This window comes from Phaseolus vulgaris, chromosome 6, assembly GCF_051622355.1.
Source record: "Phaseolus vulgaris cultivar YP4 chromosome 6, ASM5162235v1, whole genome shotgun sequence".
NCBI classification, from domain to species: Eukaryota; Viridiplantae; Streptophyta; class Magnoliopsida; order Fabales; family Fabaceae; genus Phaseolus; species Phaseolus vulgaris.
In genome coordinates, this window is record NC_143503.1 from 12923835 (window position 1) to 12942645 (window position 18811).

Sequence of the window (18811 nt, forward strand, 5' to 3'; positions counted from 1 at the left end):
GAGTGGCCTCCATGTTCTCTTGGGCTTGATCTCCATCACCCGGGGTCTGACGGCTTCAACTTCGGTTTTATCAAGTTATGTTGGGAGGAGATGAAGGCAGACATCATTAGGGCAGTGCATAATTTTGAGGAAGAAGGTAGATGGCCAAGGGGGACAAATGCCTCTTTTATATCTTTAATCCCTAAAGTTGAAAACCCCCCAAAGCTTGAACGAGTTCAGGCCGATTTCTCTGGTCGGTGCTTGTACAAAATTGTGGCAAAGATTCTGTTAAGAAGGTTGAAGAAAGTATTGCACAAGGTCATCGATGTGAGGCAGTCGGCGTTCTTGGAAGGTAAGGGGATTGTGGATAGTGTCTTAGTAGCAAATGAAGTGTTGGAGGATATCAAGAGGGGAAAGAGCAGTTGTATCTTCTTTAAGGTTGACTATGAGAAGGAATATGACTCAATTGATTGGAGTTTCTTGTTCTATATGCTGGAGAGATTAGGCTTCTGTGGGAGATGGGTTGGCTGGATTAGAGCGTGTCTTGAGTCCTCATCAATGTCTGTGCTTGTGAATGGGAGTCCGACTCAGGAGTTTAAGCCCAGGAAGGGGGTGAGGCAAGAAGACCCGCTGGCACCTTTTCTTTTCCTCGTTGTGGCAGAAGGTCTAGCTGGAGTGGTAAGGATGGCGGTCGAGAAGGATTTATTAGAAAGTGTGGAGATCGGAGGCAGGCTCACCAAGGTTAATATGCTTCAGTTTGCAGATGATACGCTTTTTCTCTGTAAAGCGAGTGCTCAAAGTGTGTTTGTCATCAAGGCCATTCTTATATGCTTTGAGTTAACGTCTGGGTTGAAGGTTAATTTCCAGAAGATAAGTGTTGGAGGGATCGATTGCAATAACCTCTTGCTACAGCGTTTCACGACGATCTTGAATTGCGCCACGATGAAGACTCCATTTAAATATTTGGGCATGCTTGTAGGAGGAAATCACAGAAGGAGTAAGTTTTGGGAAGAGGTGGTGGAAAGAGTGAGGAGGAGATTAGGTAGATGGAAGGGCAAGCTTATCTCGATGGCTGGAAAACTTTGTCTGATTAAGTCGGTGTTATCTGCTCTGCCTTTATTCTATATGTCTCTCTATAAAATGTCGGTAATGGTGGCGAATAATATTGTTAGATTGCAGAGGAATTTCTTGTGGGGTTTGGGGTCAGAAGGCAGGAGAATTGTGTGGGCCTCGTGGGATAAGGTGTGTGCACCAAAAGAAGAGGAGGGGCTCGGTATGATCGACATTAGGCGCTTCAATATTGCATTGCTGGGAAAATGGATTTGGCGACTAGGTTCTGAGAAGCAGGGCTTGTGGAAAGAGGTGGTGGATTCAAAATATGGAGGTTGGAGGGACTTACAAAGTTAAAGAAAGAACTGCTTGGATTCTCTTTGGTGGAGGGATTTGAAGGATGTTTGGGCTCTTGACATTTGGAAAGATAACTTTGAGGCCAACATCTTGTGGGAGGTAGAGAATGGGAGGGGATCAGGTTCTGTTTGGTGCTTATATCTGGTTTTTTTAAATTTTCTTTCTATCTGCTGTTGCTGCTTTAATTCTGATGCAATCAAAACAATATCTTGTTTTATTTCTTCTCTTTGTCTATTTGTGAAGACAAATAGAGGGAGATATATGTTGTGTTTAAGTTTCTGTTTTTTAGTTGTTAAAACAGTTTGGATGAGTAATATTTTCTGATATTTAGCTCTGAAGTTTATTACTGTTTATCTGTGCTATCCAAATATCAGAAGTTCTATGCTTTGTTCAAAATTGTATCTTGCAGGAACTGCTTCAGATTCAATCAAGTACAACACAAGCATAAGGGATTTGTCTTCATCAAATAGGGGGAGATTGTTGAACCAAGTGGTGTTCAAGCTTTGAAGAATCCAAACCCTTTGAAGGATGTTGAAGTCTTGGTTGTGCTTGGTGTTGCTATGCTGGTTTAGTATAGTTCTGGGGTAGTTTGAGTATTGTAATCCACCCCTTGATCGAATCTAAAGCATAAGCATCTGAATCTTTGTGAAAGTAAAATGTTTTCAAACTAAGTTAAAACAACCGATTGTTTTGTCGAAACAACCGATTGTTTATACTTAGATGTTTTGAGAAAAAGATTGAAAACTGTTTTTAAAATGGTTGAACTGTTAAGAACCAAAAACAACCGATTGATTCGAGGAAACAACCGATTGTTTGTTTTGGGACCATAATAGAAAAACTGTTTTATCTTTGACTGAGCTTTAAATGATTTAACTGCTTACGCTCCAGTCATTAAATGCTTTGACCAATCTTTTAATGCAATTTAAGAGTTTGTTAAGATTTGATAACAAACTACATCTTTGAATATATTCAGAAAAATAGATTTGAGAATTAATCTTTGACAAGTTTTTGCTAAGAGTTTTTGAGTTTTTCAAAGAGCTGAGATTGCTAAAGAGTTTGTGATTGATCAAAGTTGTGGAATAGGATTCTACTTGTATTGATTCCAGATTATCTTTTGTAACAAGTTTAATCTTTGTACTCTATGAAACAAGTTTGTTTGTGTTTGCTGAGATTGGTTGTGTGTTCTTGAGGGGATCAAGATCAACAATCTTGGTGTTGGTGTGTTGGCCAAGAAGAGTGTGTGTCTTGAGGTGTTCAAGGTCATTCTCTTGGTTGTTGTGTAAGTGATCAAGTTGTGATTGCTTAGTGGTTTTCCTCAGGGTTTCTAAGAAGACTGGATGTAGCTCTGGATTTGGAGTGAACCAGTATAAACATCTGTGTGCAATCTCTCTATCCTTAACTCTTTAATTTTAGTTTTGTTTGTTGTTTGCTGGTATAAACAACCAATTGTTTCTGTGAAACAACCGATTGTTTTTCTGGTCCTACAGCTTTTGCTTGCTGTTTTGGCAAACTGAATTCTTTATCAATTGTTTTCTGAGATAAATTCATTCTTGTCTTAAAAGTTTGCGAAAATCTTCTTTAAACAATTCACCCCCCTCTAGTTTAAAGCCATCCATTCTAACAGCTAAGGCCTAAGAGCGCTAGGGTTTTTAGGGGAAAGATGTATGCATGATACATAAAGGACTAGGGCGCCTACAAAATAGATGGGCCCCATAACGCTGGTACATGAGTTGGTACCCTGGCGGCCATGCTGTTAAGATTGTGCACTCCAAATAGAAAGATTTTGTGCGGTTTGTTGTGCTAAGATTGTGTAACAACGTAACACAATTTCACTTGAGATAAGGCTCTGGTGAGAGAGGGGTTGTTACAATGAGGTAACCTAAAAGCAGCCTATAAAAGGGAGTTGAGATCCCTGGTAAAGGTACATTGTTTCTAAGACTGAAACTGCTTACTTACTTATTGTTTCTATAAGCCATGAGCTGACTTGATCATCAGAGTGCAATCAACAGGTAGGGCCCCCTCTATTTCAACAAAGCTGCTTTCCAACTTCCAAGAGGAAGCACAAAATCCACCAGAAATAGAAGGAGTCACCGCTTGACTTTGAAGTTAATCGGCGACCAGGTCAATTGGCAAGAACAACAATTATGGTCAGAACCCAAAGAAGATCCCCACTGGACACTTACTTAACCAAGTGGTTAAGTAAGTGTGAAGGTTACCTTCTAGAGGACAAGGAGAAAAACACAATATATGGTGAAGATGATGATGAAGACTTGCGAAAATAAAAAACATAAAATGGAATAATGCAAGATGAAAACCAAAATAAAGGAAAAGACAAGGATAAGCAAATAGTGAAAGAGAAATGGTAAAATGGAATAGAGAAAAATAGGAAATGATTAAGAGAAAGAAAGCTTATGGAAGAGATGACTATGAAGGTGTCACGCCACTTGAAATGGTGGATGGTTCCAAGATGAGTGGTGAGAAGCCGCTACTTGAGGTGCACTACTCTCAAGATAAGACCCAAAAACTTTAGGAGACAAAGCTCATTAATCACTCAAGCAGAGTTTCTTTTCTATAATCAAATTCAAGTGTGAAATACATGACGTAAGACACTTTATTTATAGGAGAGAGTGTCTTGGAGAACAAGATAGAGGGGTAGGGGTGTCATTTGTGAGAAACCTTCTAGAAGGTAGGTCAAAGAAACTCTAAACCTAGAAGCACTTGTCATGAAAGGTGGACTTGGCACAAGCCCAAATTACTAAGCACACCCTACTCTAGTTTATTCTTCAATTTGGACCTCCAAAGTGAGCTTAGTTTATTTACAAACATTTTTTTCTTGTAAGAATACCAGAAGAAAGAATATTTGATGCTCTGGTCTACCAGTTCTTCTTCTGTTGAGGTCCTTCCAATATTTGGTGGGGTCTTATCTTGAATGCTGAGATGATTGATTACAATGTGAATTATCTCGTGTCCTTGGTCATTTGCTTGACTAATTGGATTATATCATCTTATCATAGTCTTAGTGATGACATTTTTCTTAATAGTATATCTAATTTATCTCTCTTTAAAAAATATATCAATTTCATTACTTAGAATTAGAAACAAAATAAAGCAGGAAATTAATGTCCTGAACTTGCAATTTTGAGAAGTCTATTTACAGTGGAGGTTGATTAAGTTATTTTTATTGATGTTAATAAGAGTTATTTTTTATTTATGTTATTAGAATTATTATTTTTATTGTATACTACTATTATTTATGTCGAAGAGGTTATTTTTTTTATATGAATTATAATTTTTCGATTGACATTTTTAATAGATGTATGTAAGCATAAAAAAAAAAAGAGTTGGTAATAAAATGTAACCAACAACATTGTACAAATAATCCTGATTCTTATCAACATATAAGTTGACATTAGTTAAAAAAAAAATTGTACTCATGTTAATCGAGAAAAACTTTATCAATTGAAAAATCTTGATAAATTTTAATTAAAAAAATAATATTAACTAAAATTATCTAAAAAAATCAATAATATTTATATTTTTAAATTATAAGTTATTATTTAATATTTAAATATTTTTCCATTTGATAATAATTGAAATATTCTATTCAATTAATAAAATTAAAATTTATTAAATTTGAATTATTTTATTCAAAAAAAATATTTAGAAAATGAAATAATTTAAAATAATATCAAATTAAATTTACTGTATTTAAGCTTATCCTAAGACGATTAAAACGTACAAAGTATATGTCTTCTAACTGACCGATAATAATCACAATTTTGGTCGTTGTATATAACAATTTAGATATAGAGAAAAAACAACTATTTATGTTAGAAAATGATGATACATTTTTTAACATAATAATTTTTTGCCGTTGTGATAATATTTTAATTATATTTTCATGAGAGATTTACTTCACCATATGTTATCTCATTTCACTAAATATTATACATTATAAAAAACATTATTGAATAAAAAATAATTTTTAAAAATAAAAATAATTATTTATTATATTAACTAAATTAGATACTTTTTCAAAAATTTATTAATATTTAAATAATTTTAGTTTTCGCCGGTTGACTCAACCGCCGTTGACTTCAAAGGCAGATGGTGGTTCCTCCTATCTCCTGGTGGATTCCGCTCTCTCCTTAGGTAACTGAGAGTGCATCCGTTGAAACAAAGGGGACCTTACCTGTTGATTGCACTCCGACGATCAAGTCAGTACTGAGCAAAGAAAACAATAAGTGTGTAAAGCAGTTTCATTCTTAGAAACTGCGTACCTTTACTAGGGTTCTTACCACTCTTTATATAGGCTGTATTAGGTCAACTTCCCTATCCCTCAAGGTTATTTCCTGATATGATTCCAATAACATGATAGAGATATTATAAGGACATGTTATGGATTCAACTTGAGTTGGAATATGATTAGGCACTTTTCTAGAATTGGATCAATGTTCTTAACATTCAAGAACTCACCAAATCACAAGCAACCAAGCCAAACTCATATAGAAACCCATTTTATGACAAAGGAACCGATTAAAACAAGTAAGAAAGCAAATGAACCGATTAAAACAACCTAGGAATCAAATGAACCGAACAAAAACATGATAAAATGCAAATGAACCGATAAAAATAAGATAGAAAGTAAATGAACCGATTAAAAGCAAGCTAGAACACAGATGAACCGATTAAAATGACTAGAATTACCTAAGACATGTTTTAGAGTTTGTTTGTGAATGGAAATGGATGAATAAGATGGAAAGAAGAAGGAAACTTATGTGATTGGAGTCCTTGGAGAGGAGCACGCCACTTGAAGGATGCAAAGCTTCAAAATGAGTGTAGATGCCGCCACTTGAAGTTCCAAGAGTGCACTCAAGATAGGACTAGAATAAGAGAAGACACAAGTCTCTCAATCACTCACCAATTTGGGAGAATTTTTGTACTCAAAATATCAAATCTATATTTCAAGGACTCAAGCCCTCCTTTTATAGGAGAAGGATCGGTCATGAATTTACAAGAAGCTTACAAAGGAAGCTATCCAAGGTTGCCTTGCAACTCTTCCACTTCTAGCGCCTAAAGTGGAGAATGAAGGGATACCTTCTAGACTTTTCCTAAAGCTAATGTCTAAAGATGCTTTACACAAGAGGTATCTTTAGGTTTTCCTCTTAGCACCTTCCTCAACACTATTCTATGTATTTTTAAATTTTATACAAAAGAAACTACAAAGAGAGATATTAATTGAAGTTCATTCTTGAAAGCTTGTAGTCTTCTTTTGGCTTTAGGCTTGGTCCTCTCTTTATTTTAATTCTTCTTTAATTTTTGAGAAGACTAGAAGGAAGAACTTTAAATGTTTGGGTGGATGGCCTCTTCCTCCATTAGTAAAATCCTCTCTTATTTGATCTCTATCATTTCCTTAAGTGGAATTAGGGTTCACTGGTGAGAGGCATCCTGTGACGCGTTGCACAAGCTTAGCGCAACCGCGACACAAGACTTGCCTCTTCTGGAGTGCAATCTTTCTAACAGAATAGCCGCCAGGGTACCTACTCATGTACCAACAATGCGACATCCTCTGTTATGTAGGTGCCCTAAGTATTCACGTGTCATGCATGCAGTCTTTCCTTGGAAACCCTCACCCTAACGGGCCTTAACGCCTCCAAGGAGCACTTGCTTGTGCCGTACCCGAATGTACTATACACACCCCATGCATGATCCTCTCGTGACTTAGATCTTTCTGGTATCTGTGTGTTAACTCATACTGTTTGTGGGGCCTAGCTTACGTGGCCCACCATTACTATCAGACCACCGATGTTCGATGTCCGATGTCTTTCTTGACTCCGATGACCGAGGTCTTGGTGAGTACAATTTCTATTATTAATAAAATTTATATTTATAAATTTTATTAATAATAGAAATTATTTAAATGTTAATACATTTTTTAGTTCTAAAGCAATATCTAATTTAATTAATATAATAAAAAAATTAATATTTTTATTTTTAAAATTGATTTTTTTTAATAATTTTTTTTTTCAAAAAAAAAATTCTCATTAAGTTTAAAACAAACTCATTCTAGAATAGTTTAATGATAAAATAAATGTCACAAACTTTACACGTCACTTATTATTCTATACTTTGACTTCTAAACAGGAGATGAAATAATACTTCAAGAGCTAAGTTGGTAATTTGCCTTAAATTATTAAAAATTCCTATACCACATAACTTAAAATAACATTTAATTAAGATTATTAACTATTTTAAATTAAAAAACTTGAGTACACATAGAGATTGATTTACACCACCAACAAGTCATAATATTTGTAATAACAGACAAATCTTAGTTTTTCTTCTGCAATAAATATATTAGTTCACCTAACTTTTTACTTTTTAAGTTATATTTAATACTCTTTTAAAAACTTCTTAAAATGTTTAACTATGATTAAAATAGATCACTTTTAACAAATATAAGTATATCTTAATTTTTATTTTGAATTTTTAAATTTTTATTTTTTTTACTGTCAGTTTTAATTACAGAAAATAAGTTAAAACTATGAATTATTCTCGTTGAAATTATATGTAAGGGCCGATTATGAATTTCCTTTTACGTGACGTGTGGGATTAAATTGTCCAAACACTGGTTGGGAAGACGTAATGAGTGGAATTATTTTCTCGTAATAGTTCAGATCAGATTTTCTTTACTTTACCATTATATTACGTCATTAGCGTCTTGCACTTTAATACTAGAGTATATTATCAATTTATCGATTGAAGTATATTTTTGTAATATGCGAAAAATAATAAAATTAAAGTATAATATTTAAGAAATGTTTTCACCTGTATAAAAAAATGTTAAAACCCTATTAATACCGTATAATATTATCCTCCAATCTAATATATAGAATAACATACAAAAATTGTATAATGAATAATATTTAGAAGACATCCTTCTATTTTAACGGGTTTCCTTCACTTAACACATTCCATTGTGCACTCAATAGGTATACCGCAACTGTACATTAACATAGATCAAAACAGGCACACTCACACTCGCATCTATTTCTCTCATCGAATAAAAGTAGATTGCAACTGTTCCATGACTCAGATCTGCCGCCTACTGTATGTAGATCCATATATGTTATATATATATATATATATATATATATATATATATATATATATATTATTTCACCTACAACTTATATATACATCTACCAGAAGTACTTACAAGACTTTTACAAAAATAATAAAGGACCTTATTTTATTGTTTTTTTTATCAATACATTTGTTGTGTATTGGACAGAGCGTTTAGAGCTCAGTGCTCGGTGGTCGGGGCTTGGTGCATGGAATAGATAGGCTAGCTCAATTGTTGGGCCAACAAAGTGGGCCATGTGTTAGGCCTAATTTGATCAGTAGTTCATTAAGGCATAATTAAAATGACATTTTTATACGTTGGTATAAGGGTATTAATCGAAGCTATTTCTTAAGCTGGAGGTACATGTTAGTACATGTAATGGTTATGTTTACAGCTATTTCTTAACATAGAGGTACATGTTAGTATACGTAATGGTTAAGTCACGTAAACATATTTTAACCTAAGTGTGTGTGTTTTAGGGCATGTGGTGATTAAGTTGCATGCCTAGTAAAAGGTAATATTGCACCATGAGTAGGGTGCCCACATAAGGAAAATATTACCCTGTTGTAGGCGCCTAAGAAAGTGCCCTTCTGGCAGGTGGTTGTTCTGTTATTATTTTATGCTCTCATTAGAGATAAGATTCCTTTCTATTGTAGCACCTCGAGAGAAGGCGCCCATGAGCGAAATGTTTTCCTGTTACGTATGCTTTCAGTTGAGATTAGATTCTCGTGAGTGAAAGTTGTTACAAGAGATAAGTTATAAAAAGGGGCTTAAGACCCCAGGTAAAGGTACCTTGTTTCTGAGACTGAAACTGAATACTTCTTTAATCATAGTAAGCTCTTACTGACTTGATCGTCGGAGTGTAATCAACAGGTAGGGCCCCCTCTGTTTCAACGGAGCCATGGCCGAAGCCAAAGAAGAGTAGGAAAGGCTAAGGCAGAGGCAATAGCAAAAGCAATGGCAAAGGCTAAAGTTGGAAATGAAAAACTTATGGCGAAAGCTCAAGCTGAGCAACTACTAAAGAAAGATCAACTGATGGTGGAGATAGATGCTTCGCGACCAAATAGTAAGGAATTGGCAAGACCAACGTGAACTGATGGTTTGATTGTCTAAGCCAGAGAGAAACACAGAACAAAAAAAAGAAATACAAAAAGAAGTGCAACACGAGGACTTCCCAGAAGGTCACCCATCATAATACTACTCTCGCCCATGCACGCTTACCTGCAGAGTTCTGATGGGATCCGGTGCATTAGTGTTAGTATGATCGCACCTGTCAAGTGTAGCGTGATCAATGCCTATATGGGTTTGCAAGTGGGCTTCAGTTTCAAATGGTTAAACACAAAATGGGTCTTGAGATACAAGATGGACGAACAAGGTAAGACGATTTTGTAAAATGCATTAAAAAGAGGTAGAAATTGAATTTTTATCTAATTTTTTTTTGTGGGATCTTGTTTTAGTGTATATTTGATGGAGGAGTCCTCAGATTGAAGAGAATAGTGATAGATTTGGAGTTGCCAAAAATTATCGTGACTAAACTTCAAACGGTCATAAATTTTGATAGGGAAGTCGGATGGAGACGCGTTAAAAATGAAAGTTGTTCGAAACGTGGTAACGAATCTAGTTGCCAATTCCCGAAGGACCCCACAACTCGCAGTCATGAAAAAGGTGAACTCATGGTTTGATTGTATAGGCCAGGAAGAAAAACAGAACATAAAAAAGAAGTGCAACACGAGGACTTCCCAGGAGGTCACCCATCCTAGTACTACTCTCGCCCAAGCACACTTGACTACGGAGTTCTGATGGGATCCGGTGCATTAGTGCTGGTATGATCGCACCTGTCAAGTGCAGCGCGATCAATGCCTATATGGGTTTGCAAGTGGGCTTCAGTTTCAAATGGTTAAACACAAAATGGGTCTTGAGATACAAGATGGACGAACAAGGTAAGACGATTTTGTAAAATGCATTCAAAGTAGGTAGAAATTGAATTTTTATCTTTTTTTTTGTGGGATCTTGTTTTCGTGTATATTTGATGGAGGAGTCCTCAGATTGAAGAGAATAGTGATAGATTTGGAGTTGCCATTAATTATCGTGACTAAACTTCAAACGGTCATAACTTTTGATAGAGAAGTCGGATGGAGACGCGTCAAAAATGAAAGTTGTGTGAAACATGGTAACGAATCTAGTTGCCAATTCCCGAAGGACCCCACAACTCTCAGTCACAAAAAAGGTGAACTCATGGTTTGATTATATAGGCCAGGAAGAAAAACAGAACACAAAAAAGAAGTGCAACACGAGGACTTCCCAGGAGGTCACCCATCCTAGTACTACTCTCGATCAAGCACACTTGACTGCGGAGTTCTGATGGGATCCGGTGCTTTAGTGCTGGTATGATCGCACCTATCAAGTGCATCGCGATCAATGCCTATATGGGTTTGCAAGTGGGCTTCAGTTTCAAATGGTTAAACACAAAATGGGTCTTGAGATACAAGATGGACGAACAAGGTAAGACGATTTTTGTAAAATGCATTAAAAATAGGTAGAACTTGAATTTTTATCTAATTTTTTTTGTGGGATCTTGTTTTAGTGTATATTCGATGGAGGAGTCCTCAGATTGAAGAGAATAGTGATAGATTTGGAGTTGCCAATAATTATCGTGACTAAACTTCAAACGGTCATAACTTTTGATAGAGAAGTCGGATGGAGACGCGTTAAAAATGAAAGTTGTTCGAAACGTGGTAACGAATCTAGTTGCCAATTCCCGAAGGACCCCACAACTCGCAGTCACGAAAAAGGTGAACTCATGGTTTGATTGTATAGACCAGGAAGAAAAACAGAACACAAAAAAGAAGTGCAACACGAGGACTTCCCAAGAGGTCACCCATCCTAGTACTACTCTCGCCCAAGCACACTTGACTGCGGAGTTCTGATGGGATCCGGTGCATTAGTGCTGGTATGATCGCACCTGTCAAGTGCAGCGCGATCAATGCCTATATGGGTTTGCAAGTGGGCTTCAGTTTCAAATGGTTAAACACAAAATGGGTCTTGAGATACAAGAGGACGAACAAGGTAAGACGATTTTGTAAAATGCATTCAAAGTAGGTAGAAATTGAATTTTTATCTTTTTTTTTTTTGTGGGATCTTGTTTTCGTGTATATTTGATGGAGGAGTCCTCAGATTGAAGAGAATAGTGATAGATTTGGAGTTGCCAAAAATTATCGTGACTAAACTTCAAACGGTCATAACTTTTGATAGAGAAGTCGGATGGAGACGCGTTAAAAATGAAAGTTGTTCGAAACGTGGTAACGAATCTAGTTGCCAATTCCCGAAGGACCCCACAACTCGCAATCACGAAAAAGGAGAACTCATGGTTTGATTGTATAGGCCAGGAAGAAAAACAGAACACAAAAAAGAAGTGCAACACGAGGACTTCCCAGGAGGTCACCCATCCTAGTACTACTCTCGCCCAAGCACACTTGACTGCGGAGTTCTGATGGGATCCGGTGCATTAGTGTTGGTATGATCGCACCTGTCAAGTGAAGCACGATCAATGCCTATATGGGTTTGCAAGTGGGCTTCAGTTTCAAATGGTGAAACACATAATGGGACTTGAGATACAAGATGGACGAACAAGGTAAGACGATTTTTGTAAAATGCATTAAAAATAGGTAGACATTGAATTTTTATCTAATTTTTTTTGTGGTATCTTGTTTTAGTGTATATTTGATGGAGGAGTCCTCAGATTGAAGAGAATAGTGATAGATTTGGAGTTGCCAAAAATTATCGTGACTAAACTTCAAACGGTCATAAATATTGATAGAGAAGTCGGATGGAGACGCGTTAAAAATGAAAGTTGTTCGAAACGTGGTAACGAATCTAGTTGCCAATTCCCGAAGGACCCCGCAACTCGCAGTCACGAAAAAGGTGAACTCATGGTTTGATTGTATAGGCCAGGAAGAAAAATAGAACACAAAAAAGAAGTGCAACACGAGGACTTCCCAGGAGGTCACCCATCCTAGTACTACTCTCGCCCAAGCACACTTGACTACGGAGTTCTGATGGGATCCGATGCATTAGTGCTGATATGATCGCACCTGTCAAGTGCAGCGCGATCAATGCCTATATGGGTTTGCAAGTGGGCTTCAGTTTCAAATGGTTTAACACAAAATGGGTCTTGAGATACAAGATGGACGAACAAGGTAAGACGATTTTTGTAAAATGCATTAAAAATAGGTAGAAATTGAATTTTTATGTAATTTTTTTTGTGGGATCTTGTTTTAGTGTATATTTGATGGAGGAGTCCTCAGATTGAAGAGAATAGTGATAGATTTGGAGTTGCCAAAAATTATCGTGACTAAACTTCAAACGGTCATAACTTTTGATAGAGAAGTCGGATGGAGAAGCGTTAAAAATGAAAGTTGTTCGAAACGTGGTAACGAATCTAGTTGCCAATTCCCGAAGGACCCCAAAACTCCCAGTCACGAAAAAGGAGAACTCATGGTTTGATTGTATAGGCCAGGAAGAAAAACAGAACACAAAAAAGAAGTGCAACACGAGGACTTCCCAGGAGGTCACCCATCCTAGTACTACTCTCGCCCAAGCACACTTGACTGCGGAGTTCTGATGGGATCCGGTGCATTAGTGTTGGTATGATCGCACCTGTCAAGTGCAGCACGATCAATGCCTATATGGGTTTGCAAGTGGGCTTCAGTTTCAAATGGTGAAACACATAATGGGACTTGAGATACAACATGGACGAACAAGGTAACACGATTTTTGTAAAATGCATTAAAAATAGGTAGAAATTGAATTTTTATCTAATTTTTTTTGTGGGATCTTGTTTTAGTGTATATTTGATGGAGGATTCCTCAGATTGAAGAGAATAGTGATAGATTTGGAGTTGCCAAAAATTATCGTGACTAAACTTCAAACGGTCATAACTTTTGATAGAGAAGTCGGATGGAGATGCGTTAAAAATGAAAGTTGTTCGAAACGTGGTAACGAATCTAGTTGCCAATTCCCGAAGGACCCGACAACTCACAGTCACGAAGAAGGTGAACTAATGGTTTGATTGTATAGGCCAGGAAGAAAAACAGAACACAAAAAAGAAGTGCAACACGAGGACTTCCCAGGAGGTCACCCATCCTAGTACTACTCTCGCCCATGCACACTTGACTGCGGAGTTCTGATGGGATCCGGTGCATTAGTGCTGGTATGATCGCACCTGTCAAGTGCAGCGCGATCAATGCCTATATGGGTTTGCAAGTGGGCTTCAGTTTCAAATGGTTAAACGCAAAATGGGTCTTGAGATACAAGATGGACGAACAAGGTAAGACGATTTTGTAAAATGCATTCAAAGTAGGTAGAAATTGAATTTTTATCTTTTTTTTTTTTTTGTGGGATCTTGTTTTCGTGTATATTTGATGGAGGAGTCCTCAGATTGAAGAGAATAGTGATAGATTTGGAGTTGCCAAAAATTATCGTGACTAAACTTCAAACGGTCATAACTTTTGATAGAGAAGTCGGATGGAGGCGCGTCAAAAATGAAAGTTGTTTGAAACATGGTAACGAATCTAGTTGCCAATTCCCGAAGGACCCCACAACTCTCAGTCACAAAAAAGGTGAACTCATGGTTTGATTGTATAGAGCAGGAAGAAAAACAGAACACAAAAAAGAAGTGCAACACGAGGACTTCCCAGGAGGTCACCCATCCTAGTAGTACTCTCGCCCAAGCACACTTGACTGCGGAGTTCTGATGGGATCCGGTGCATTAGTGCTGGTAGGATCGCACCTGTCAAGTGCAGCGCGATCAATGCCTATATGGGTTTTCAAGTGGGCTTCAGTTTCAAATGGTTAAACATAATATGGGTCTTGAGATACAACATGGACGAACAAGGTAAGACGATTTTTGTAAAATGCATTAAAAATAGGTAGAACTTGAATTTTTATCTAATTTTTCTTGTGGGATCTTGTTTTAGTGTATATTTGATGGAGGAGTCCTCAGATTGAAGAGAATAGTGATAGATTTGGAGTTGCCAATAATTATTGTGACTAAACCTCAAACGGTCATAACTTTTGATAGAGAAGTCGGATGGAGATGCGTTAAAAATGAAAGTTGTTCGAAACGTGGTAACGAATCTAGTTGCCAATTCCCGAAGGACCCCACAACTCGCAGTCACGAAAAAGGTGAACTCATGGTTTGATTGTATAGGCCAGGAAGAAAAACAGAACACAAAAAAGAAGTGCAACACGAGGACTTCCCAGGAGGTCACCCATCCTAGTACTACTCTCGCCCAAGCACGCTTGACTGCGGAGTACGGATGGGATCCGGTGCATTAGTGCTGGTATGATCGCACCGGTCAAGTGCAGCGCGATCAATGCCTATATGGGTTTGCAAGTGGGCTTCAGTTTCAAATGGTTAAACTCAAAATGGGTCTTGAGATACAAGATGGACGAACAAGGTAGAACGATTTTTGTAAAATGCATTAAAAATAGGTAGAAATTGAATTTTTATCTAAGTTTTTTTGTGGGATCTTGTTTTAGTGTATATTTGATGGAGGAGTCCTCAGATTGAAGAGAATAGTGATAGATTTGGAGTTGCCAAAAATTATCGTGACTAAACTTCAAACGGTCATAACTTTTGATAGAGAAGTCGGATGGAGACGCGTCAAAAATGAAAGTTGTTCGAAACGTGGTAACAAATATAGTTGCCAATTCCCGAAGGACCCCACAACTCGCAGTCACGAAAAAGGTGAACTAATGGTTTGATTGTATAGGCCAGGAAGAAAAACAGAACACAACAAAGAAGTGCAACACGAGGACTTCCCAGGAGGTCACCCATCCTAGTACTACTCTCGCCCAAGCACCCTTGACTGCGGAGTTCTGATGGGTTCCGATGCATTATTGTTGGTATAATCGCACCTGTCAAGTGCATCGCTATCAATGCCTATATGGGTTTGCAAGTGGGCTTCAGTTTCAAATGGTTAAACACAAAATGGGTCTTGAGATATGATCCTGCCTTTTGACCAAAACGCTGGAGCTTTGCCTCGTCACACTTGGATCGACGTATGCGCCGTGTTTGCCTCCGTCCTTCACCGCAATCCACCTCAAGAACCTGCAAAAGACGAAACGGCGCCGTTGCGGTCGATCGCGTTCCGACGCCCAAGTCAGCGACTGAACCACCAATTACTCAAGAGTAAAACTCAAGAACTCTAAGGAACCGTGACCAGTTCTCTCTCAGTATACTCAAGACTCGCAAGCGTAAAGAAACAATCTGAACGTGCGTACCTCAGAAGTTCGTTGGGAACTCTTATATACCTGGGCACTTTCTCTCTCCTGGCAGTTACACATCTGGACACGTGGCTCGCATCTAGCTGTACACGTGCCATCATCTGGAGCGTTTTTGACTTGGGCGCTACTTCTGACTCTTCTTTGGCTAAGTTACTTATGCATGATACTACTCAGTGCATAGTTGCCTTGGAGCGTGATCTCTTCTGGATGGCGAGTTCGGGTGCCTTCGTACACACCTTCCCTGTGGTCTCGCTGGCCGCCTTCATGATCTGTACTACCTGTTCCACTGCATACGTTCAAGTGGGCTTATCTCCCGAGCTTCATCCTCTGGCCAGCTGGGAAATGACCATCTGCCTTCATCTTCGGCGATGTCCTTGTTTCGGCGATCTCTAATCACTTGGTCGCCTGGATTCACATCTGGCGATTTCATCTTCAACTCGGTGACCGCCGGTTTAGGTATGGTGGAGATCGGAGCACGCCAACTTAATAACTGGCGACTACGCAAACCCCCCGACCTCCTTCCCTTCTGCCAACCAGGTGTCCCATCCAACACGCCTATATCATAGCTCGACGCCACGTCATTACTCCCGACTACCAGGGCGGTACACAAGCCCCCCAGTCTTAAGCGAAGACTTGTCTAGCGAAAAGACTAAAGGAGTCACGTCACTACCGATCTACGTGGCGCTGGCGCAGAATTCCAAACGTTTGTACTTTCTGCTTTCCTGACACTCCACCAAACACTCTTCCAATCACTCGACACGTGGTTTCATCAACGGTTACCTTTAATTGTCGTTTGCGCTTCCAAAACCCATTCGAAAAACCCTTAAACTCATTTCACTTCTACTGTTCCATCACTTCTTTGCTTTCTCAAACGCTTCAAGCTTCTTCTGCAAAAACCCACGACGCTCTTCAACCTTCTGGATTCTCAACTTCCTTCATCGTTCTTCCGATCATAAAAAGGTACTCCCTTTACTTCTTCTGCTGAGTTTTCCTGCATTTTAACCTATTCGCATCATCCATTAACTGTCTGGTGCATACGCTGTGGGCTGTTTCTTCCGTTTCTCCCTTCTCGTAACTTAGGGCTTCGTCTCCATTACAACGAACCTTCGTTCGTTTGTTTCTTCATCCTTCTTTCACGATTGGGCCAGCCTCTGCGAACCCTACTCACCTTTCCCTTTCCTTTTCCTTTGCAGTTTCCGCGATGGCTCGTACAAAGACCACCGCGAATCCTCCTCCCTCGTCACGTAACCCTCTGTCTCAAGCACATAACCCACCACGAGCACCTGGTGCTTCTTCTTCCCAGGCTGAGAGGCCTGCAACCTCTCGCCCTGACCTGGCTCAGGCTACTCCACCGGTCGCCGGAGGAGCCCCCATTCCTTCCCCAGACTTCAAAAAGCTATACCCATGGGCCACCCCGACTTTGCTGAAGGAAACTTCCTCAGTAAACTCTGCTGGAACAGTTCTTCGATTGAAAAAAGGGGACGAGCCCCACCTGTCGTTCCACAAGGAGCACGACGACAAGATGATGGTGCTACCTTGCCCCCCCCCGATGTGCCAGTTTGCGCAGACGACAAAGGGAATAACGGCGAGCTGTTTTGCTTCATATACACCACCTTATTCAAGAAGGTGAAACTTAGGTTTCCCTTCACTCGTTTCGAAAGGGAGCTACTCACCGAGCTTGACATCGCCGCCGCCCAGCTCCATCCCAACAGCTGGGCATTCGTGCGGGCGTTCCAAATCATGTGCGCACATCTGGGACTGCCAGCGTCAGTGGACGTTTTTCTTTTCCTCTTTGAAGCTAAACACCCAGGAGATCGCCTGTGGGTGAGTCTGAATGGGATTGCTGGGAGGTCGATCTTCTCTATCTTCCAGCAATCCTACAAAGATTGGAAAGGCAAGTTTGTCCAAGTGCGCCCAAACGACCAGGACGCCTCGCTGCTCGACGACTTTCCCTTGTATTGTGTAAACAAGGGAAATAAAGAATCCAAGGGAAGCTTTAGGAGGCCAAGGAGCCCCGACAACATGGGAGCCTTGGACAAAGATCTGTGCCTCTTCTGGAAGAGCGTGGCAGACACCAACATCACTTTCCTTACCACTGTGCTCATCTCCTTCGAGTTCTTCGAAGATCAACTCGAGGCTCGCATAGGTTAGTGCTTCAACGTTTAAGCCTTTGCCCTGTGCTATTCCTCTGTTAACTGTTTCTGGGCGTCTTGTCCGTTTTGCACAAGACTTTGATTTATTTTTTGCAGCACTTTTCTGCTTTTCTTGCATACTGACTTATGTGTTTATCTTTCTCTCTGAGCTGACCCATGTACCTTTGCATTATGCACACCTCATGTTGGGCAAGGGAAAACTGGCTGAGTTGAGGGCGCTCGCCCGAGCCCATGGGTTGGCGTCGGGTTCCCAAACCGTGCCAAATTCAGTGGTGGAGATCGCCGCTGCCCAGGGAAGATCGCCCCCTAAAGGCCCAGCTCCTTCGGAGGCCCAGCCCGCCCAACAATGCAAAAAGCTCATCCTCAGGAAGCCAAAGAGGAAAACCCCTCAGGTGATCCAAGAGGATGAAGAAGAAGACGATGAGGCAACCGAAGATGGCCTTATCACCAAGAGGAAAAGGGTGGCGCCTTCTTCACCACCTGCTCCACCTCCTCTTCCGACGTCAACACCACCTTCCACGCCGGCTCCACCTCCAACACTGCTTCCTCCCCCAGCTCCCGCATCGCCAGTCCAAGCGGTTCCCCTGGCAGCTGCACTTCCTGTGGTTGAGGCTGCCGAGCCCAACTTTATGGAGAACCCCCCGAGCGCCTCCACGCCCTATGTATCTGCTGGAGGGGGTCCTCCTTCAACTGCCTCAACTGCTGGAGCTGTACCAGGCGGGGATGAAGGCGCTCACAATTCACCTATTATCATCACTGAATCCCCGCCGTCGCCACCACGCCAAGAAGCCCCCATTCCACAACCAACTCAAGAAGGTGGTGGCGAGAACCAACAACAAGCTCCCCCGGTGCCTCCACG

General features: G+C 39.7%; 8 non-coding genes and 3 pseudogenes across 8 annotated transcripts; all 11 read right to left on the bottom strand.

Annotated features, from left to right (window-relative positions):
- Window positions 1–9665: 9665 nt before the first annotated feature.
- LOC137833665 (5S ribosomal RNA) lies at window positions 9666–9784 on the bottom strand (annotated as a pseudogene).
- Window positions 9785–10230: 446 nt separating this feature from the next.
- LOC137833636 (5S ribosomal RNA) lies at window positions 10231–10349 on the bottom strand. Its single transcript, XR_011084733.2, has one exon. It is a non-coding gene; the product is annotated as a 5S ribosomal RNA (ribosomal RNA).
- Window positions 10350–10792: 443 nt separating this feature from the next.
- LOC150026668 (5S ribosomal RNA) lies at window positions 10793–10911 on the bottom strand. Its single transcript, XR_016522237.1, has one exon. It is a non-coding gene; the product is annotated as a 5S ribosomal RNA (ribosomal RNA).
- A 446-nt stretch (window positions 10912–11357) lies between these two features.
- LOC150026669 (5S ribosomal RNA) lies at window positions 11358–11476 on the bottom strand. The gene has a single exon (XR_016521985.1). It is a non-coding gene; the product is annotated as a 5S ribosomal RNA (ribosomal RNA).
- Window positions 11477–11921: 445 nt separating this feature from the next.
- Window positions 11922–12040, bottom strand: LOC150026670 (5S ribosomal RNA). Its single transcript, XR_016522144.1, has one exon. It is a non-coding gene; the product is annotated as a 5S ribosomal RNA (ribosomal RNA).
- A 446-nt stretch (window positions 12041–12486) lies between these two features.
- LOC150026671 (5S ribosomal RNA) lies at window positions 12487–12605 on the bottom strand. The gene has a single exon (XR_016522223.1). It is a non-coding gene; the product is annotated as a 5S ribosomal RNA (ribosomal RNA).
- Window positions 12606–13051: 446 nt separating this feature from the next.
- On the bottom strand, window positions 13052–13170 carry LOC150026672 (5S ribosomal RNA). The gene has a single exon (XR_016522145.1). It is a non-coding gene; the product is annotated as a 5S ribosomal RNA (ribosomal RNA).
- A 446-nt stretch (window positions 13171–13616) lies between these two features.
- Window positions 13617–13735, bottom strand: LOC150026673 (5S ribosomal RNA). Its single transcript, XR_016522019.1, has one exon. It is a non-coding gene; the product is annotated as a 5S ribosomal RNA (ribosomal RNA).
- Window positions 13736–14183: 448 nt separating this feature from the next.
- Window positions 14184–14302, bottom strand: LOC150026674 (5S ribosomal RNA; annotated as a pseudogene).
- Window positions 14303–14748: 446 nt separating this feature from the next.
- LOC150026675 (5S ribosomal RNA) lies at window positions 14749–14867 on the bottom strand. The gene has a single exon (XR_016522146.1). It is a non-coding gene; the product is annotated as a 5S ribosomal RNA (ribosomal RNA).
- Window positions 14868–15313: 446 nt separating this feature from the next.
- Window positions 15314–15432, bottom strand: LOC150026676 (5S ribosomal RNA; annotated as a pseudogene).
- Between the last annotated feature and the right edge of the window lie 3379 nt (window positions 15433–18811).